Source organism: Tursiops truncatus, chromosome 3 (genome assembly GCF_011762595.2).
Source record: "Tursiops truncatus isolate mTurTru1 chromosome 3, mTurTru1.mat.Y, whole genome shotgun sequence".
Taxonomy (NCBI): Eukaryota; Metazoa; Chordata; class Mammalia; order Artiodactyla; family Delphinidae; genus Tursiops; species Tursiops truncatus.
In genome coordinates, this window is record NC_047036.1 from 101,701,927 (window position 1) to 101,724,539 (window position 22,613).

At 36.6% G+C, this 22,613-nt stretch overlaps 1 long non-coding RNA gene across 1 annotated transcript in view; it reads left to right on the forward strand.

Moving 5' to 3' along the window:
* The first annotated feature begins 749 nt into the window (after positions 1 to 749).
* LOC117311597 (uncharacterized) overlaps positions 750 to 22,613 on the forward strand; it is a 97,762-nt gene continuing 75,898 nt past the window's right edge. Inside the window, exons 1-7 of the long non-coding RNA XR_012330835.1 lie at positions 750 to 983; positions 3,027 to 3,198; positions 5,224 to 5,314; positions 5,913 to 6,104; positions 6,376 to 8,194; positions 12,686 to 15,714; positions 21,513 to 21,576. This is a non-coding gene — a long non-coding RNA (uncharacterized lncRNA). The remainder of the gene's footprint in view (positions 984 to 3,026; positions 3,199 to 5,223; positions 5,315 to 5,912; positions 6,105 to 6,375; positions 8,195 to 12,685; positions 15,715 to 21,512; positions 21,577 to 22,613) is intronic.

Genomic DNA, 22,613 nt, shown 5'->3' on the forward strand with positions numbered 1-22,613 from the left:
TGGAATTTATTTTGATAGGAGTAAGGTGTAGGGATCTAGCTTGATCCATTTCCAGATGGCTGCTAGTTTTCCCCAACATTCTTTGCTGATCAATAAATCTCTCTCTACTACTCCAACATATATAGTTTTTATCATATACTAAATTCCATATATATGGAATTCCATATATATATATATATATTCCATATGCATATATATATTTAGACTTTATTCTCTATTCTGTCAGTCAACTAATCTATTCATCTTTTTAATTACCATAGCTTTAATATAAAAATATATTAATATAAATATCAGAATAGGCTGGTCACCTACATTTGTATGTTTGCTTTTTGATCTAATCCTTAAAATTAATTTTTTTTAAGTTTAAAAAGAAATCCTCAAACAGTTTGGATTGATTTATGGAGATTTAAAATCATTAAGTGTCTCCTTATGTAATAAAAGGGCATGCATATTATTTTAGTTTACATGGTTATACTATTATTTGTATATCTTTAAGTGTTTCCATTTATATTCTAAAATAAGATTATCTCCATTGCTTGATTTATCAGCTCTAAACAATATCTAGTGATAATCTGCCTTGCAAAATTTGAAAAATCAGTGTGCTTATATTCTTTATACCATATTCTTTCCTTTGTTCTTCCTCTCAATATTTATTAATTAGATTGTTTTTCAACATATTTATTATTTACAGCATTTATATTCTATTCTTTCACCAAATTCTACTCTTAAATAATTTCCATGGCTTTTTTATTCAAGTAGAATCAATTTACTCCATTAATCCTTTATTATTTTTGCAATTATTCTTGAGTTCCCTCATGTTTGAGATGTTATTTTCCTTTACTTTTGAAGAATATCTGGCTGGGAATGAAATTTCTAGATCACCCTTTTACTGCCTGGATCCTCTAGACCTACTTTACTGTTACCTGGCAATGAAAGTTCTCATGGAACGTGAACTCAGGTTCTTATGCACCACACACCAATAGGTGACTTGATTGATTTTTTGGCTTGGGTGCTCATAATATCTTTTAAGTCCATCTTTGAAATTTTGGGGTTGATTGTTTTATATCAATTTTGGAGGGGAAAATTTACCTTTCAATCTTTTATTTCAGGAAAGTTTTCTTCTATTATATCTTTTAGCAAACTTCTGTCTCATTTGTTTTGTTTCCTTTTTCAGCAATGTCAGTTATGCCTATTTTGGAACTCATTTGTCTGTCATATTCTTTCATTTTCTGTCTACTATTTGTGAAGTATTTTCTCTTTTTCATTTTATTTTGCTCAGTTTTATCAATGTTGTCCTGCATATTCATGGCCTTGCTTTCAGTAGTATCAGTGCCCCTTTTTGGATGCTTCTAATGTTTCATTCATTTAAATCATGATTTTATTTTTCTGTTTATTTCATTAGTTTTATGTAAAAGTTCCTTATGACCTTCATCTGCTTTCTTTATATGTTTTGTGGTATAGTTTTCTTGGGGTAATTTTTGGCTGTCTTAATTTTTTTCTTCAAGTATTTCTTTATATATTTTGGTGGGTTTTTTCCTTTGGTGTATCTTTTTACATATTTCATGATGGTTCATTTATAGTTATTACTCATCTTAGAATTAAGGCTTTTAAAAAAGGGGGAGGGGGCTTCCCTGGTGGCGCAGTAGAGGGTCCGCCTGCCAGCGCAGGGGACATGGGTTTGTGCCCTGGTCCAGGAAGATCCCACATGCCGTGGAGCGGCTGGGCCCGTGAGCCATGGCCGCTGAGCCTGTGCGTCCGGAGCCTGTGCTCCGCAACGGGAGAGGCCACAGCAGTGAGAGAGGCCCGCGTACCACACAAAAAGGGGGAGGGAAAGCTGAGTCATTTGTCAAAATAATAGAAGGTATGATCCTTTGAAATAAGAGCACTGAGAAGAGATGAAAAAGCACAAAGGACAAAGGATGAGACAGCAGAAAGAAATGAATAGTGAACTGTAGAGCTCAAAAAGAAATGGGAGAGAAAAACAGAATCGTAACAGAAATGAAGACAGCATTAGATGCTGCAAAGGATAAAATAGACAACATGAAAACATAGTCAGTGATGAGTAGAATAGGCTAGGAAAGCCATTTTTTAGTGGACCAGCTTTTTTTTTTTTGAAGATATAGTATAGCAGAGGAACTTCAACAGTGAACTGGATTAATTAATTGTCTTTGTAGGCTTTATAAATTAAGGGAAAACCTCATCTGTGGGTTAGATTCTGCTGTTATCTAGTAGAAGTTCTTATTGGGTCATGTTGAAAATTCCTGTGTTTCAGGATTTCTTGTGTACTGATTTAGTGTTTAGCTCTTACCTTGCCAAGAACTGGTTACTGTCCTCCATCTCTCTTCTCACCTCTCACCCAACAGGTGAATTTTTCTTTCAGTATGTCAGTTTTCCCTTTCTTGACTTCATTGCCACAGTTGGTTGTCAGATAGCTAAAGGGACTCTCAAGTGCTCTGCCATGCACCCAGATCTTACCTTTGCAAGTAAGGAGTTGTTGATTTCACTCCTTATCTGGTGCCCTCTAGTAATCTGGAGATATGCATAATCCACTCTCAGCTTTCTCTCTTAATGAGGTCTAATACTCACCATGCTTGGCAAACTTCTTTTTTTTAAATACATAGTTTTTAATTGAAGTAGAGTTGATTTACAATGCTGTGCCAATGTCTGCTGTACAGCAAAGTGACTCAGTTATACACATGCAGACATTCTCTGACAAACTTCTTAAAGTATGGTTCCTCATTGTGGCTGCATACACATACACATTTATATTTCATATTTCTATTTCTATGTCATATTTCCCATTTTTCTTCATATTGTAGTTTTGTCTGTTTCAAAGAAGGGAGCCTAGGCTTTGCCATATTAACTAGACATCTTGAAATGGTCATATGAGAAAGCCATTCCTCTGGACTAAGCATTGCTCTCTCACTGTCAGTCACCTTCTAGAATGAAGACACTGAGTTAATGACATGATGACACTTTAAGTCAGAAACACTGGAGTCTAAATTTATTTTTATCATGTTTTGAAGGGCATGGGAAAGTGCCAGAGAAGCACGAGTGGCAGCTGCGTAAAGGGTGAAGAAATTGACGAGGGAAGAAGTGTTGCCTTGTTGCTCCAGGCACTGACTTTCACAGTGACAGCCACTGGCATTCTCCTAATGACTCTCTACTTCCTTGGTTCCTGAGACAGTTCTGAACAAGGTAAGATGTTAACAGTCCCAGATTCATTGGTTGGTAAGACCTGGAATTAGCAGTGCTGTCCACAGATCAAGGGTAAGCCCAAGGTGTTCAGGTGGCTGACAAATTGCAGAAACACCTTCCTACTACCCAGCTTATATTTTATGATTGGACTATACCCATCAAATTCTGGCCCTCCATAAAATAACTGCTGAATGAATGAATGCTTTGATTCCCTTCTGAGACTGGAGTTAGGCTTCAAATCTGGCTACTCATCTGGGGCCCTGTTGCTGTTCCTCTGTATTCACATGGCCTTCTACTCTATGCCTTTGTCTTCTCCTTTTCTGTCTGAAACAAAGACTCTGTCATTGGATTTAGAGCCCATCTGGTTAATCAGGATGATCTCATCTTGAGATCCTTAATTACATCTGCAAAGACCCCCCCCCTTTTTTTTTCCAATAAAGTCATATTCACAGGTTCTGGGTGGATATATATTTGGGGAGCGGTCATTCAACCCACTACACTTACAAAACACGTATTGGAGAACATTCTCATGTATGACAGACATAGTCCATCAGTAATGAATTGATATATAGGAAAATTGTAAGCTGTGATTTATGTGAGATTCTCAAGGAGGTGACTACAACCCCACCTCCTTCCTGCCTGCTCACCTCTAACATAACAGTGAACTGTTGCAGTGGTAGTTGAAAATCAGTGGATGATTATAAGGCCACTTAAATGCCTGTCTTTGTGTATAGCCAGGATTTTACTTTTAGCTGTGCCTCACCCACAAGGTTGAACTCCCCTGACATTGACACGTGTCCCAACCTCATCTACGCTTGCTCTATTCTTTTTGCGTTTTACTTTGCTGACCCTATGTGGGCCCACACTTTGACACACTGCCTGGTTCTGTAGAACTTCCCCTCCCACTCTCAGCCATATTGTGAGGGTCCTGGCGTGATTTCAGTGCATACTGCATTTTCAATGAAGAAAATGCTTGCAAATTCTGTCATTGTACTTAAGCTCATTTTGCTGTAGTTCTGTAAGCAAGGAGTAGTAATAATAGAACAGTGGGCATCCAATTTGTTGAATGCAAAACAAAGGAAGTTAGGCAACCTACCTAGGTTCACACAGCAGGTTACTGGTAGAACTAAGTTTCACATCCAGGTCTTTCTAACTCCAGAGTCCAAGCGTGTAGCCACTATGCTGTAAGGCTCAATTGGAAAGCAGCCACTTGAACCAGGGATGGGCTTATGTTACCACTGTGGGCAAGTTTAATAGAACCCCACAACAGGCAATCTCTGTGAGATCATCTGACTCCTCAAAATACTGTAGACAATGAAATACATTACTTTATCCAGAGGATTAATTACTTGATTAAAGAATATAATATAAGCATATGTAAGAATATAATATAATATAAGCAAGAATATAATTCTTCTTGCTTTCTGGTAACAAAGGCTGCTTTTAAGTTAAATTTTCAATGCTGTGCATGATACACAATTCCTATAGGTGGTAGAACGTTAGAAATAACCTTGCTCATTTAAAAAAGCATGAGAGAGAGGGCAGGGGATAACAATGGTGATCACAGTAAAATGAGGAACAGTCGAAGGCTCTACCATAAAGAGCAAGAAAAGCACTGAAATTATACTACACAGCCTAAAGACACAAAACATTTCATTTCCCTTTGCATGAAACTGGTCTGACCTTCACCGTCCTGAAATAACAGGAAGTATTATTTCTCTGGTAACCGTACTGCATTTTAGGCGAGTAGTTAAGCAGAATGCTCAGCATGAATAAATACAGTTAGAAATTGTTAGGGCAGATCTCTATGAAGAGTGCATGTTAAGCAGTAATAGAAATGTTAGAGCTTACAACAAAATGAAATTCGTATTGTAAAGGTCAAACTTGCCTAAGAGAGACTTTTTAGGTAAACTATTGGGTTGAAAACCCTATTCCTCTTTTGTTTTAATAGTAACATATGGTGGCTGAGGTGATGTGTTTCAGTTGAGTGAATCTTGTAGCTTTATCCTGTGCTTGATTCAGCAGAGCTGTGGATGATTTTTGCAGGACTATGAAAAATGGCTGAATTCTCTCTTCCTCCAATCTGAAATTAATGACTAGGAACATTACCAACACGGTAGGTTTTCAAAAAAATAGTATAAGTACTTTATCTAGAAATGGTGTGTTTTCCCTTAGATAAACATGCAAGATTTTATGGGATAAATTTGTCTTTAGGAAGACAAATTTATGTAATTTTGAACTCAGCAACATTAGGTAAAAACAACTAATTTAACAATATTAGCTAAAAACTACTGGAGGTAAGAATCAGAGATATATGTATCTATATTAATCTCTGCCTGATTCCTGGATTTGAGGTATACTGCCTAGGCTCATTCCCTAGTGAGAAGACTGGCAGAGCCGTAAGAACTTGTAGGAGGACCAGAAGATCCCTAATATCACACCTGAACTGATGGATGAGCCATCAAAGTCGCCTCAGCCCTTGGAGAATTTCATACTTACTTACTTAATCTTTAAATTTATCAGACATTAATTGAACCCCAACTATATACCAGCTGCTCTTCTAGAGATGTCAGTGAAGCATAGTTACTGCCTTCAACACTGTTTCGAGAGGGTGGGCATGGTGATCAAGCATGTACGCTAGTTACGGTTCAGAGTGCTAAGGAAATGCTGAAGTTGAGAGAGAGCCCAGCTGATACCACTCCATCTGATTACAGGACGGGCAGGAATTCAGGAAAAACTTCTTGAAAGAGGTGTGGTTTGATGGGAGTGCAGAAGTTATTTCATCTCTGGGCCTGTTTCTTCTTCTGTAAAATATTGAGAAATGATAGGACCACCTATCTTTCTGGGTTGTCGTGAGGATTACATGAGAGAGTGTGTGAGAAGCCTGGCACTTGTAGGTACTGTAAGTAAGTATTCATTATGATCCCTTTTGGCCACTTTCCTTAGGATTTAAAAACAAAAGCTTCTTAACTCTTTCCTGAGGTCAGGGAAGTCCTGAAACCTATGAACGTGGAATCCAGCTAGCCTTCTCATTTTTGTGTGATGAGCTGCATGAAATTAAGGTGTAGGTAATTTCTCAAACAGGTGATTCTGCTAAGAGAGTTAATGGTTTAAGAGTGAATGGTTGGTGGGACCTCCCTGGTCGTCTAGTGGTAAAGAATCTGCCTTGCATTGCAGGGGATGAGGGTTCGATCCCTGGTCAGGGAACTAAGATCCCACATGCCGTGGGGCAACTAAGTCTGCATGCCACAACTACTGAGCTCACACGCCTCAACTAGAGAGCCTGCATGCTGCAAACTACAGAGCCCAAATGCTCTGGAACCCACGCGCCACAACTACAGAGCCCACGTGCCCTGGAGCCTGCGTGCCACAACTAGAGAAGAGAAAACCCGCACGCCGCAACTAGAGAAAAACCCGCTCACCACCACAAAGAGCCTGCACGCTGCAATGAAAGATCCCGCATGCCTCAATAAAGATCCTGCATGCCGCAACTAAGACCCACCACAGCTGAAAAAAAAAAAAAGTGAATTGTTGGCCCCATGCACATCTAGACTATAAGGAAAAGTAAAGTGTTAATCCAGTGTTGAGCTTTTTGTTCTTTCCTGTCTCTGCCTTACTCTCTCTGCAGCCACCTTCCTCCTTAAGTACACCGCTTATGTCAGTTGTTCCAGAGACAAGGGCCACCATGTTTCCAGCTAACCTCATACATGATAACACCCAAGATGTGCATTTTAAAAGTTTGTTTAGATATGATTGATCACCTCAGGAAAGTCGTGTGATTACTAGGTAATAATCTTATTAGAAGAACCTAAGAAAGCAGCATTCTTGGTGATTTACCCTTGTTTCATTGGCTCAAGCACTGATCTCAAACCTGGTTGATCCATTTTAGTGACAAGGTTAAAGTGAATCCACTTTCAAATGTTATAGCTTAACTAGAAATAATTTTAAGAGCTCACAATCAGGTATCTGTAAACTTTAATATTTATTTACTCATTGATTTAAATCAACTGAGATTATGTACTCCTCTCTTTGGGCACGCATGGCGCATATTGGTATTTGGTATTCTCTGCCAGGGATTCCTTTCTTCACTGGTATGTCCAGCCGTGTGATAGTCACGGTGTCTTTTAAACCTGCCACCTCCCTGTGAAAATTTCCTTGCTCATATCTTAGTGCCTTCCTGTTTTGGCTCTAAGTTATGACCTAGATTGTCATCTCTATTTCTCACCTCCTCTGTTGGTGGAGAATGAGATCGCTGTCTCTGATTGTCCTGTGATTCTCTTAGTGTCAGGAACAGCTAATCGTTTCCATGAGTGTTACAGTTCTTCTAAGCTGCTTGGAATAAAATGGGGTATCATTTCCTAGAGGATGATGACACAGCTTTCTGGGGCTGTCAAAACACTTTGATTCATTGAGAAGAAGCATTTGACGCATATTGTGAGAGTTATGCATACATGAAGAGAAGACTATCGAACTCAATGGGTTAACATCATCTTTCAGATAAACTTCATTTTTCTCTCCCCTCTTTTAGCCCTTGTGCCAGTGAAACGAAAGATATTTTTTAAAAAACCACGACATGAAAAGAGGGAAGTATTGTTTTTGTAAAGCAACCCTAAAACACAGCTATTGAAAGAAGCAATGTTTAAAAAATTTAGAATAGACCCATCTAAATTCTCAGTTTAAAATGACTTACTAATACAAATACCTAGAAGGCTTTAAAAAATTGTTAATGCTGTTGAATAAATGTTGAATGAGATAAATGAGGTGTCTTGAAATGGGGCTATGATTTATTATAATCATTTGTGGAATTTTGGTTTCCCATTTTAAATGGTATACCTCTTGCAGGCAGGAATGGGCTTCATTGTCCTCGTCATGGATAAGGGAAGAGTAAAATCCCCTGTCTTTACAAGGAAACTTGTTGAATCCAACAAGTTTCTGGGATGTCGTGAGGATTACATGAGAGAGTGTGTGAGAAGCCTGGCACTTGTAGGTACTGTAAGTAAGTATTCATTATGATACCTTTTGGCCACTTTCCTTAGGATTTAAAAACAAAAGCTGCTTAACTCTTTCCTGAGGTCAGGGAAGTCCTGAAACCTATGAACCTATGCTGCTTCTCCTTGACCAGCAGTTTCAGGTCTGTTTGTTTATTGGTTTATCTTTGCCTTTTCTTTTTCTTCAGGCCTTTCGGAATCACCCTTTTATATAGCAGATGGTTTTTTTCTTTTTAATATAATCTGAAGGTTTTAGATATAGAACTATAGGGGATTTTTTTGCTCATTTGTATTTAGTTTTTTGACAACCATTTTTATTTTAAACCTGTCTCTCTTTATGATATACTTTTAGTTTTTAATCATTTTTATTTACTATATGATCTGAGATATTCATATTTTTCCAAGTGTTTATATAATTAAGTCATGATTTAATGAGTTATCCCTTTAAGATTCACTATCTATTTGACTCCTCTTCTAGGAGATACAGATATCAGTATGCTTTCTCTTTAACCTACTTCCCCTTCTCTTCTCTTCTATCACCAGAGGCAGATTATATTATTATTTCTAAAGTACTATGGTCTATAACATTTACATTCTGTTCTACTTATAACTCTCACAGCTGAGTAGTGTCTTTACAATGATTTCTCCACTTACCTCTAAGTTTATAGGATATCATACTATAATAGTTGTTTTAAAGAAGAGCTCAAAGGAGGTGGTGTTCCTGATTTCTTGCATGTTTCGTATGATCTGTCAATTACTTTTATACTTGAAATAATAACTGGTTTAGATTTAACATTCTTGGTTTATATTTCCCTTTCCCAAAGATGTGGTAGATATTGCTCTATTGCCTTCTGCAGTAATTTTTAAATCTGAGGTCAGCCAGATTTTTTTCTTTCTTATAGGAGAATAGATTCTTTCTTGCCCCCCACAGAATGCTCTATCATTAAACTCCAGAAAGTTTCTCAGGTTATGTGCTGATCATTCTATAGCAACTTTTCCTGGTATACAATGTACTCATTTTACCTATATGCTTGATTTTTCCCTTATTTCAAAGAAATGTTCTTTTATTATATCTTTGGATATTTTTTATATTCTTTAGAAATGTCAACTATACACACATTGGATCTCCTTTGGCTCTATATCAGTAATGTTCTTTCAAATACTTAAGTCTTTGTTCTTCTATATTTTTGTGTTTTTAGAAATGGCTTGTTTTTTCCTTCTGATACCTTTAATGTGACCTTCAGTAAGGTAATAGTTTCATTTTCTCTTCTATTTTTTGAATGCAGCATTTTTCATTACATTTATTTTCTGATGTTTTTCCTTGAGTCCTACTATGTCTTATCTGGATTCTTGTTTCAGAGGGGTTGTGATTTTTAAAATGATTTTTAATTTGAGGAATACTATATTTTTCATAATTTTTGGCCTGATTTGTGTTATAGTCTTATGAATTTTTTATCTGCCTTCTGCTTGCTATATACTTTTCCTTAGACTTTTAGTACTATTTTTACATATGTCCCAGCTGATTTTTTTCTATTTTTCATCTATAATACACACCTGAATCGGCTATTCAATGATGGATAATATATAGGAGAGTTAGGTAGAATGCAGCAGAAAGTTTGAATTTTAGACCATGGCTTTTGAACACATTCCCATGAGTATTCTCCCTGAGGTATATAGTAAACCAATTCTGTGTTACCTAGAAGTCTTTCTGGCACCTAGTGAAGCCACAGGTTCTTTCTTTCTTTCTTTCTTTCTTTCTTTCTTTCTTTCTTTCTTTCTTTCTTCCTTCCTTCCTTCCTTCCTTCCTTTCTTTTTCTTTCTTTCTTTCTTTTTCCTTTCTTCCTTCCTTCCTTCCTTCCTTCCTTCCTTCCTTCCTTCCTTCCTTTCTTCCTTTCTTTCTTTCTTTCTTTCTTTCTTTCTCTCTTTCTCTCTTTCTCTCTTTCTCTCTTTCTTTCCCTCTCCTCTCCCTTCCCCTCCCCTCCCCTCCCCTTTCCTTTCTCTCTCCCTTTCCCCACTCCCTCCCTCCCTTTTTTCCCTCCTCCCCACTTCCTTTCTTCCTTTCATTCCTGCTTGTCTGCAGGGCTATTTCCACTGATAATTTCTCTACCACCATGTTTCACCCACAGCAACTCTTTTGGGAAGACAACACGTCTGTATGCTTTCATATTCAGCTTGGCAATATCTGCCACTCTGTGGTACAAAGTAAGATTTACTGAGGTTTCCCAGCTCCTGCATGAAACCCAGTTGGCCATTCAAGTGAAGAGAGATTCTGTTTTGTCTTGGTATATCCCACCTACTGTGGTGAATGCTTCACTGTGCTCAGGGCCTGTAGTGGCTTCTGTCTCTTGTGGAGCCCTCCTCTGTCTTTGTATTATTTTCACTGTACCTGGCAGCCATTGTGCTTTAGCATTGTGGTTGTTTCTTCATATGTTATGGTTTGTGGTTATGGTTGTTTCTTATTGTATTAGTTATCTATTACTATGTAACACAGCACTTCAAAACTTAGTGACTTCAGTCAACTGCAATGTATTACTTCTCCCGATTCTGTTGGTGACTGGGCAGTTCTGCCAATCTTATCTGGGTTCATTTACCTAACTTCAGTCAGCTGGTGGCTCATCTGCAATGGCTGAGACAGCTGGGATGTCTGGGCCTCTCTCTCCACATGTTTTCATTCTGGCTACCTTCATGGCATGGTGATTTCAGGGTTCCAAGAGGGTAGGAAGCTTCAAAACCTCTCATGGCAGAGACTAGAAATTCTCAAAGCAACACTTCTGCTGCATTCCATTAATCGAAGCAAGTCAGAAGACCAGTGCAGTTTCAAGAGGTGGCAAAGTCACATTGTAATTGTCATCCAGTTATAGAAGGAATTTAGCTCTTTGAGCAAACAATCTAAAACGTTGTGGTTCATTTTTTGATTTATGTTTCTTGACCATGTTTTCATTTGGTTTAATGGTAAAGGAAGGAACAGAGACAGTTTTACACTGTTGCCTTTATAGGAAGTCAGCTATTATTAGTTTTAATGGTAATTACTAATAATATACCTTCTTTATAATAATATAGCACCTTTTATTTTTTACTTATTAAAGACCATAGGCTGTAACTTAAGAAGTGACTCTCCTGTATGTAGTTAATAGCTCCCAATCATAGTGAAAGGATTTTGAGACCTGAAATGGGAAAGCTTTTGCCAGTTTATGTAGTAAAGGATAATGAATTTTAGACTGGAGGGCAGGAAGACAGTCTTCTATTTCTGATTCTAATCCTAGTTTTGTGATCTTGAGGAGATGAGTTTACTTTTGTCTCTCATTTACTAAAATGAAGAGGTTCTTAAACTTTAAGGTCATAGAAGTTACCTATGAGATGTTAAACATTCAAATCCTGTCTCTCTTTCTCCCTTGAAATTCTGACTCAATAGGTCCAAGATCTAAGAATCTGATTTTTTAATAAGTATTTTATATGATTCTGTTGCGGGTAGTCTCTTGACCACGCTTTGGGAAATACTTAACACCATAGGTTTTGTATTAGAACATTGAAAACCTCAGAACCAGCTCCCATTTGCAAAATTCTATTGATTATGAAATGTATATTTAAAATGTGTTTGTTATTTGAGCAATGATAAACTATTTAATTACCTGCATCACTTAGAATGTCTTTGAGAATAAACATCCTAACTTGAGCTCAGTGCTTTCACATCTGCCATTATGGAAATAAAAGAAAAAATCAGTTTCTCATGTGCATCATTAAAATCTGTTGATTAAAAAAATTGTATGTTTAAAAAGTTCTCATCTTTGCATCATACTTTTCTTCCTTGCCATGCAAAATGGAAATAAGTTAACACTGTAATTATTCATACAGATATGGGGGCCAATCTTTGATAAGTTAAAAACCTGTACCTCCCACTGCCCAATATGTGAAAGTATCATGCTGTGTTCTAGGGAAGCCATTTCTCATCTCTCAGACGTACCCTATCTACTTCAAAGTTAGTTCTAAGCAATGAACAGTGGAAATTATTAAAATAAAGTTTGCATGTATTAAGGTCCTAAGATTATTAGCTAAAATATATTTTTTTTAAATGTGAGAAAAGAGAGTTCAATGACTTTTAACATTAAATAGTTCAAGTTCAATGACACTAACATATAAATCATCATAGATAGGCTTTGGGGTAAGGATATATGAGTTAGTAACAAGCTACCCAGAACTAAAGAATATTCGCTTGCAGAGCATTGTAATTTTTTTTCAGACTTTGTGGGCCGCAGTTTTATCTTGAGGGCCGTACAGAAATATACCATGGGCACATCTGGCCCACGGTAGTAGTTTTAAAACCCCTCTTTATGATAAAAATGCTTGTCAAACTCTAAGTAAGATTGATTCCAGGTTTTAAACCTTGTGTTAGTAATTTAGTTGACAGCTTTATTTTTTGTTAGAGCAACTCTCTATTGAGCCACTTGATGGCAGCATTTACTATGTGTTAACATTGAACTTTTTTTTTTTTTTCTCTCTAGGTTGTTCAGCCTCGTTTAACATTGGTAGTGGAAAAGATTGATAGCAATGCAAATGTATTTATAACCAAGAGAGATAGTCACCTTCCACCCCAATTAGCCTTTGCATTGATTTACTGAGGAAAAACATCTATTACTGAAAAAAGTCTTACAGATTAGTGTTGCATTATTTTGTTACAGTTGAAATATGTAGGGAAAGTGATCTCAGAGAAGATACACTTTAATCTAACCAAAAGTATACTTTCCCAATAATTTTTTTTAAAAAAGATACATCATTGAGAATGCAGCTCTGGTTCAGAATACTGTACCACAATTTTTCCCCCTTATATCTATATACTTAGTTATTTGGATATTTTCTAATAATGAGCTTGTGTCACATCTTAGATCTTTAAAAAGAGATTTATTCATGAGCTGTTGCTTGGATAAAGCCATTGATCTACCAAAAAAGAAAATCCCATTTCTCAATTTCTTTGTGAGAATATAATTATGGTTGGAACTAAAGTCTTTTTTTTTTTTTTTATAATGAAAAGGCTTACTGCCTCCTGAAATATGTTTTTGTACCCCCTAAAGATTGGAACTGCAGCCGTGACTTTTTCCTGCAGAGAAAAACCTACCAGTAATGATTGTATAAACATCCCGGCAGGTACTTTCTAGGAGAGGGTTCACTAAGAGAACTCCTGTTTGAGATTTACATAGAACACAAATTGGTAGAGATTTACAAGGCAGTTAATGATTTAGTGCTTTTGGCTTGAAAGAAAGGAATAGTATTTTTGGTTTTTGTTTTTTTTAACCATCCCTGTTTTCCCTGGTCCCTTATTTCTCTTTAAAAAAATCATGGCATGTGGAAAAGTTTGGTGGGCTTTTGTTTTTTGAGCTTTAACCAGAGAAGATTCCCCATATTATAATTCCCTGACATTTGAATTTATATGTCAGAGTAAGGTTAAGGTACTCAGTATAGGGTTGTAAAGAGGCTCTGCTGGACCATCAGGGCTGCCTAAATGGCAAGAAAGTAACATGGGAAGTCTTGGACTGAAGGCAAGTTTATATAAATATCTTTGTGGGTGTATATAAATATTCTGGGGAGGCGATTCCAGCTTTGCTATTTTCACAAGCTCAACTCTATTTTCCTGAGCTCTATGTATGTTTACTTACATACAATTGTACATTTCCTTCTGTTTATATATGCTTAGGTATTCTGAGTCTATAAAACGAGACTTACGTACCTTATACATTCTTCTTGTAACTAATGCTAGTTTAAATTTTAAAAAAGATTCTATAATAAAAGTAATGCAAGATTACTGTAGAAAGCTTATAAAATATAGGTACGTGAAAAGTAAATAAAAACAGATAATATCTTACCATGCCATTATTTGAGTGTTTTAGTCATATATGTATATATATATATATATGTATATTGCAAATAAATACAAAAAATTATAGGAATTGGGTCACACATTAGTCTTGTACAGGTTTTCACAACCAAGCCGGACACAATTTCTATTGCTACACAATTCACTTATATTCCTTTTCTTTTTAACATAAGCACATAATCCTCATTTTTATATTTATCATTATGAGACGTGCTACCTGGTTTGGACCCCTGGAAAAAGAACATTTAAGTAATATCACTCTAGTCAGACCCACCAGGTCTGATTGCATACATATGGAAATTCATAAAGAAGATCCAACTCCAGATGGCCTGATGTCAACAGGGACACTTTCAAAATTGTATAGGAAGTTATGGTCTAGATCTGACAGGCATAATTGCTGTGATGTTCAGTCTCAGATGAAATCAATGCAGAAAAGAAAAAGAAAATAATTACCCTGACAGCTTTCCCAATCTGCAGCCTTTGCTGTATGTAAAGTGCTGTTCAGTTCTAGCCAGCGGTTTAGAAAGGAAGGAAGCGCTTAAGTGGCTGCACTAGAAAGGGGCTGGTTGTCTTTCAGGAGAGCCTTGTTTTCACTTTGCCAGTGCCCTGAACTGCTGAGTGCCCCAGCACAGTGCTGTCTCCCTCATTGGTGATAGAAGGTGCTGTGAACTGCCTGCCCAGAAATACCAACCGGAAGTCAGAACAATCTCAACTGCAGCCCTCTCACCAATTACGTGTTGTATGTGTGTGTGTGTGTGTGTGTGTGTACTTGCATGCATGAATGTGTGTTCAAACTTGCATGCTGAGTTTTCTAGTTAGCGTAGTTCAGTCAAAGCCTGGCCATAGGAACTTGGGTCAGTGTTTGAGGGGTAACCCATCTCAAACAGTGTGAGGTCTCTGAATTCAGGTACCCAGCTTGACTACAGTGAGGGCGGCTCCATTATGCTCAGCTGTGTCTCAGTTAAAGCAGAACAAAAGGGTTTCAGAAAAGAGAAGGAAGCACACTGTGCTGGTTTAGTCTGAGGGTAAGAGTGGAGAAATGGCTGAAGTGATTGAGGGGCTTCTACCTGCCATAACCTTGTAGGAATCTCCCTGAACTATGAAGCAAACTTAGATCTTGCAAGTTTGCTTAAAGGGCTTGGTAAGCCCTGTAGCCAAATACCATTTCTGGGTTTAGAACAATTGAGTTCTGTGTCAAATTTGTTTTTTATTTGTTGTCTTGCTGTTTGCAAATGTTTGGCCCCTGTGAAATTTTTGTATGTTCAGTAAAAAATAACCCAGAGAGTTGAAATTGGCATTGATTTTTAATTTATACAGAAGTTATTACAAATATATTTGTATTACAAATATATTTGTCAGTGTCAAAACAGTTTCATTAAAGAAAGAAGTTTCATTGCTTACAACATATAGGAAGTCAAATTTCATAATTGCATGTACCATGTGGGCAGTAACACCGGTTTCAGAGTTTAAAGGTCATTGATGACTAGGCTCTGAGTTTAAATTAAATTGCAATATGTGTTTTCCTCTTCCTCCTAGATTGCAAATGTGACAGGAAATACTGGCACAACTTAGCATTTTCTACTAAAAGAAACACTGATGTCTGCTTTCTATTTGCCTTCTTTCTTGTGCCCCATCCTTCATAACTGCAAAGATAACTTACAGGTAAATATTCAGTCATTGTTTGTACAGTGAGAACACTAATACCAATTTGAGTAACAAAACACAAATGGGACCTTTGGCTTTGGTTTACAGAAGTGACATGAATAAAAAAGTCAATTCTCATTTATTAGCAAATGGTAACTTAATTAGTGTTCTCAAATTCATCTGTCCTCATTAAAGTTGCTTTGTAGGACTCTTCCCTAAGTTCTGTTTCCCCTCTTGCACTTCCCATTCTCCATCCTCCCTTCATCACGATCAAGTTTGTAGTTCCTGGGAATTTTGCTCCTTTTCTAGCATATTGCAGTAAGGGAAAAAAATTCATTTCATTATCAGGTTGTAGTCATTGATCTGACGGAGTTCTGGTTTTCACATGTCATCTAGTATATGTCAGTTCCCCAGGCCAAGAGTTCTTCACCTGCAAAATGAGGATGATAAACGGTTTGACTTCACGTTTAATTTTAAAATCCTGTGGTTCTTAGTTTCAGTTCCCCTATGGAAAAATTCAGAAAGAGTTCACTTTGCTTTCTACCTTTTTAAAAAAAGTAATTGCAGGGCCTTCTCCCACAGCATGCATTTTTATCAATGTAAGTGGAGATGACTTTTGTTTTCTTAGGAAGCAGGATTTATATTATGGAAGATGCAATTTGTCATGATGTGGTAACTGCTGGAGTAAAGCTGTTGCCTGAGCAACTCAGGTGCTTTGAGTGTTCTAGTGATTTGTTCATCATTACAATGGGTGATACGGATGATAAGATTCAGGTGATAAGTGCAAGAGGGCTAGACAAGTGAAAATACTGGTCATAATTAATAGGAAAAAAACATTGATTTTGAGCAGTATCTAGATGTAAATAAATTCTTGATTTGCTTTATGATATTTTGAATTTATAGCTGTAGAAAACATCTTTATAGCCAAAATACCTGCAAGACATTAATTTTATTATTTTGTGTCTAAAGTTCTTCAGTACAGAACAAAATCAAGAGCTGGTTTGAAAGCTTTATGACAGACAAACCTCTACCAAGACTGATCTAGACTAGACAAGAAGAGAGAAGACAAAAATACGGAAAAAACTTCCTATCATTACTGGTAGCAAAGGATTTAAAATAATAAAAATATTATGAAGCAGTATATGCATACAGTTGAAAGCATAGATGAAATGAGTGAATTCTGAAAATGCCAAAATTCATATGAGGAAAAGGGAGAACATGAGTGGACCAATAATCACTAAAAAAACCCCCAGCAATGGCAATCAAAGACCTCTTGCCAGTAAAGTGTCAGACCCAGAATTTTTTTTTTTTTTAATTTCATTTATTTATTTATTTTTGGCTGTGCTGGGTCTTTTCTGCGCATGGGCTTTCTCTAGTTGCGGCAAGTGGGGGCCACTCTTCATCACGGTGCGCGGGCCTCTCACTGTCGCGGCCTCTCTTGTTGCGGAGCACAAGCTCCAGACGCGCAGGCTCAGTAGTTGTGGCTCACGGGCCTAGTCGCTCCGCGGCATGTGGGATCTTCCCACACGAGGGCTCGAACCCGTGTCCCCTGCATTGGCAGGCAGACTCTCAACCACTGCGCCACCAGGGAAGCCTGACCCAGAATATTTTATAGGAGAATTTTACCAAAAATTTGAGTAATAGAATCTCTCTATATTATACAGATTGTTCTAGAAATTAGAAAAATATTAAAGACACCCAACTCATTTAGAAGCTGCTATAACCTTGGTTACAAAGCCAAATAAAAAGTATAAGAAATAAAATTATAAACCCATTTCACATATAAGCCTAGGTGATAAATTCTAAGTAAAATATTAATGAAAATAATTTAACTGACATTATGTCTATCTAAATAGAATTAAAACCTTCATACTACAAAATATCCTGAAATGTTGGAAAAAGTATAACGAATCACCTTAAATGTATAACTGAACTCTAAGAAAGTAAAGGAAATCAGTAGTGATCCAAAATGGGGGGGGTAGGAATGTTGAACACCAAAGAAATAAAGATGAGTTGATATTGTGGTTGTCTTAGAGATTGGATACTGGTTTCACTAACCAAGGGACTTGGTCTTGGTGGTCAAACAAAACAGGCTATAAAAGGTAGGAAATTTGAACTCAGAGATGCTTAAATTAAACCCTCAAAGAACGATACACTGTGTGCAAAATCGACCAGAAAAATTCTGGCATTTTCCCAGTCTTTTTTAATCTCATCAGCATAGAAGGAAAAAAATTCTTTTTTCAGAGTAGAAAAAATTCTTCTCAAATAACTTTTAATTGTGGCTATGCCCTAATCCATCTATATATTTTTAGTTGACGTAAAACTCAGTCCTAAGATAATACTATCCCTTGAGTGCTTGAGAAGAAAATGTAAAATCACACAAACAGCATAAACCAGGTTATGTTGAGTTCCTGCTAATAATGTGTCACTAAAGAGAGCATAACCTCCAAAATATAAAACACACATGGAAATAATCAACCATGTGTGAGAATCAGTGGCCAGTAAAATTTGACCCTCAAGAAGTTCAGATATAATTCATGTGAAATTTATACTATAAAAGTAGCATATTTTAGATTCTTAAGGACTTAAATGTCAAGAAAATGAGAAAAAGAATGAGATTAAACAAATATAACATGAGAATACCTAATAACTAAGTTCAACAATGTTGCAGGATACAAGATAAACATATAAAAATCAATTGTATGTATATATACTAGTAATGAACACATAGACACTAAAATTAAAATATCATTTACAATCTCTCAAAAAATGAAATACTTCAGTGTAGATCTAGCAAAACTTGTACAGGACTTGTATGCTGAAAAGTATACAATACTGATGAAAGAAATTAAATATGTAAATAGAAATATCTGATTATATATTGGAAGACTCAACTTGTCAATTCTCCCAAATTGATGAACAGGCTTAATACATATCCAAGCAATATTTTTTATGGATACAGACAAGATTATTCTAAAATTTACATGGAAAGAAAAAGGAACTAGAGTAGCTAGAACTATTTTGAAAAAGATGAATAAAGTGGGAGGGAATCCGTCTTTCCAACTTCAAGAGCTATTATAGCTAAAATAATCATAACTATGTGGTAATGGTGGTGGGATAGACATATAGACATTGGAACAGAATAGAGAACCCAGAAATACACACAAACATGCCTGATTTTTGACAGATGTGAAAAAGCAATTGAATAGAGTTAAGATAGAATGTTAAACAAATGGTGCTGGAACAATTGGACATCCATATGTTAAAAAAAATGTACCTTAAACCTAAGCCTCACACTTTATACAAAAGTTAAAACGAATCACAGGCTTAAATGTAAAACATAAGACTATAAACTTTTAGAAGAAAACAGAAGAGAAAAATGTCAGGATCTAGGACTTGGCAAATGTTCCTAGATTTGACATCAAAGAACAACATACAAAAGGGAAAATTGCTAAATTGGACTTTATTAAAATTTTTAAAATTGCTCTGTGAAAGACCCTTTAAGAAGATAAAAAGACAAGCTCCAGAATGGGAAGAAACACATGTTTCTGACAAAGGAGTAGCAAGCCACACATTAAACAAAAGACTAGTATCTAGGATATATAAAGAACTCTGAAAATTCAGCAGTAAATAGCAAACCATCCAATTAGCACATGGGCAAAAGGCATAGACATTTCACTGAAGATATACAGATGGCAAATTAAACACTTGAAAAGATGTTCAACATCAGTAGACAGCAGGGGAATTCAAACTAACACCACCATGATAATATCACTATACACCTATCAGAATGGATAAAATAAAAAATAGTGACAACACCAAATCCTGGAGAGAATACAGAGAAACTGGATCAATCATACATTGCTGACAGGAATGAAAGATGGTACAGCCAGTCTGGAAAATAGTTTGTCAGTTTCTTTAAAAAACTAAACATGCAACTACCATATGACATAAAATTACACTCCTGGAGACTTAAACCACATAAATGAAGACTTATGTTCACATAAAAACCTGTACACAAATGTTTATAGTAGTTTTATTCATACTAGCCCCAAACTAGAAATAACAGGTGAATGGCTAAACAAACTGTGGAATATCAATACCAAGGAATACTACTCTACAGTAAAAAGGAAAAACTACTAATACACTACAACCTGGATGCATCTCCAGAGAATTATGCTGAGCTGAAAAAGCCAATCCCAATAGGTTGCATACTGTATGATTCCACTTATAACATTCTTAAAATGAAAAAAATATGAAAATGAAGAACAGATTAGTGGTTGCCAGGCGTTGGGACAGGAGGGAAGTAGATATGTTTATACAAGTCAGCATAAGAGATCCTTGTGAGGGAAATGTTCTGTACCTTGACTGTATCAATGTCAATACCCTGGTTGTGATATTGTTATAGTGTTACAAAGCGTTACCAATGGGGAAAACTGGGTAAAAAGTACATGGGATATTGCTGTATTATTTCTTACAGTTGCAATGTTAATCCAAAATTACATCAAAACAAAAAGCTTAATTAAAAAATATAAACAACAAAACACAGAGTGGGTCAAATAAAAAGAAAAATGTGGTTACCCTGGCTTGGATTGTAGATATGGGTGCCCAGTGGATAAGAGTCAGTAGTGGCAGGGATACCTTTTAGTATGTGCCTTTTTCTTGACATAGGAAAATTCACAAATCATAAATTTATATCTTAATGACTTATCACAAAATGTACCCACCCACATAACTACCACTCAGATTAAGAACTAGGATATGACCCGACCCCAGAAACTCCCTTTGTGCCCCTTCCTGTCACTACTCCCTGTCACTCTTCCAAAGATAACCACTGAGTTTAAGTACCATAGATTAGTTTTGCCTGTTTTCAAATTTTATAAAAATGGAATCATACAGAAATCATTCTTTTGTGTCTGGCTATTGTAAATCAACATTACATTAATGAGGTTCATCCATGATGGTGCATGTAGCAATAATTTGTTCAGTTTTGTTGCTATGTAATATCCTATCATATAAACTGTAATTTATCCATTCTATTCTTTATAGACATTTCATTTTTTTCCCCAAATTTTATGAATAATGTTGCCATGAAAATTCTTTTTTTCTGTGATTTTTTTTTTTTTTTTTTTTTTTTTTGTGCACATAGGTACAAATTTTCCTTGGATGACTAAATGAAAATGAAATTGCATTTCTTGTAAGGCAAGTCTGGTGATGATGAATTCTCTCAGCTTTGTTTCTCCTCCATTTTTGAAGCACAGTTTTGCTGGATGTAGTATTCTTGGTTGACAGTTTTCTTTCAGCACTTAGTCAGAATTTTGGACACATGTTCCACTCCTGTCCTTCCCCTGAGGGAGAGGTGTGGAGCTATATCAGCCTCCCTCTGTATGCTGTTCCACAGGTCCTCTGGGGCAGCAGCGACCTGCCAAGCTCTTTTCTGTTGTTCAGCAACCCCCGGGCATCTAGAGTATATCACGTCCCATCAGTGCTCTGAGACAGAAGACAGATACCCGTCCTCAGGCAGCCCACAGAAAAGGTGGAATGCTGTATATATGTTCCAACTCTTTTCCTCCCCAGGGAGAAGTAGAGAATTGGGGTTTTTCTCCTACTTGATCCACTGAGCTGGGGAAGGGTCTATGGTAAGTGAGTGTTCCAAAATGTTGCCTTGTTCTCAGTGGCTTCCAATCTGGTGCTCTTTCGTGTCAGTTAGATTAAGGCAAGACAGAGACCAGTCCTTCAGGCAGCCACCCCTTCCCCGCTGCCACCCAAAGTCTAAATGTTAGACATATGTTTCAATCTTTTCTTTCTCTCACTAGGGAGAAGCTAAGATCTGGGAATTTTCTCCTGATTGTGCCACGTTGAGTAGGGGGAGGAATTATGGTGAGTGCTGTGAGTTTTCCTACCCACTTTGATGTGACTGATTTAGTGCTCGTCTGGGGTACAGGAGTCTCTTAATTGGTTTCTAAGTTTCTCACAAAGGGAATTGGTTCCTGTATTGTTGTGTCAGTATGTCATGGGGGGAAAGAGGGTATGGGGCTTCCTGTTCTGCCACCTTGCTCTCTATTCTCTATCGTTATCTTGGCTTTGTCTGTTTTTGTACCAATGCATCACTGTCTTAATTAAAGTAGCTTTATATCCAGTAGTGGAAGTTTTCCAATTTGTTTTTTTTAAGAGGTCAGAGTTATTGACCTTTTAAATTTCCATATAGCTTTTAAGTTAACCAGTTTTCATGCATACACACACACACACACAACCCTGCTGGAATTTTGTTTGGAATTTCATTGGATCTATAAGATGAACCATGAAAACTAACATCTTTACAATTGTAACTCACAGTATGTGAACATACTACATCTCACTATTTAGTTCTTATTTAATTTCTCTTAGTAATATTTTATAGAGTTTTTACATAATTTTCATTAGATTTATTCTAAGCTATTAGGTGTTTTTAAAATCTTATTATAAATGTTCTTTAAATTTAAATTTTTTTTTTTTTTTTTTTTTGCAGTATGTGGGCCTCTCACTGTTGGTGGCCTCTCCCGTTGCGGAGCACAGGCTCTGGACGCGCAGGCTCAACGGCCATGGCTCACGGGCCCAGTCGCTCTGTGGCATGTGGGATCCTCCCGGACCGGGGCACGAACCCGTGTCCCCTGCATTGGCAGGCGGACTCCCAACCACTGTGCCACCAGGGAAGCCCAAATTTAAATTTTTTAAATTTAAATTCTATTTGTTAGTTACTAGTATTTAGACACAAAATAGATTTTAAATATTGTGATTGTTTTGAATTCATGTATTAATTCTAATAGTTAATCTGTAGAATTTTTTGGATTTTTTAAATACTTATTATACTATCTGGAAAAATGACAGTTTTGTTTTTTTCTTCCAATCTTTTTCTTATGTTTTTCTTGCCTTGCCTT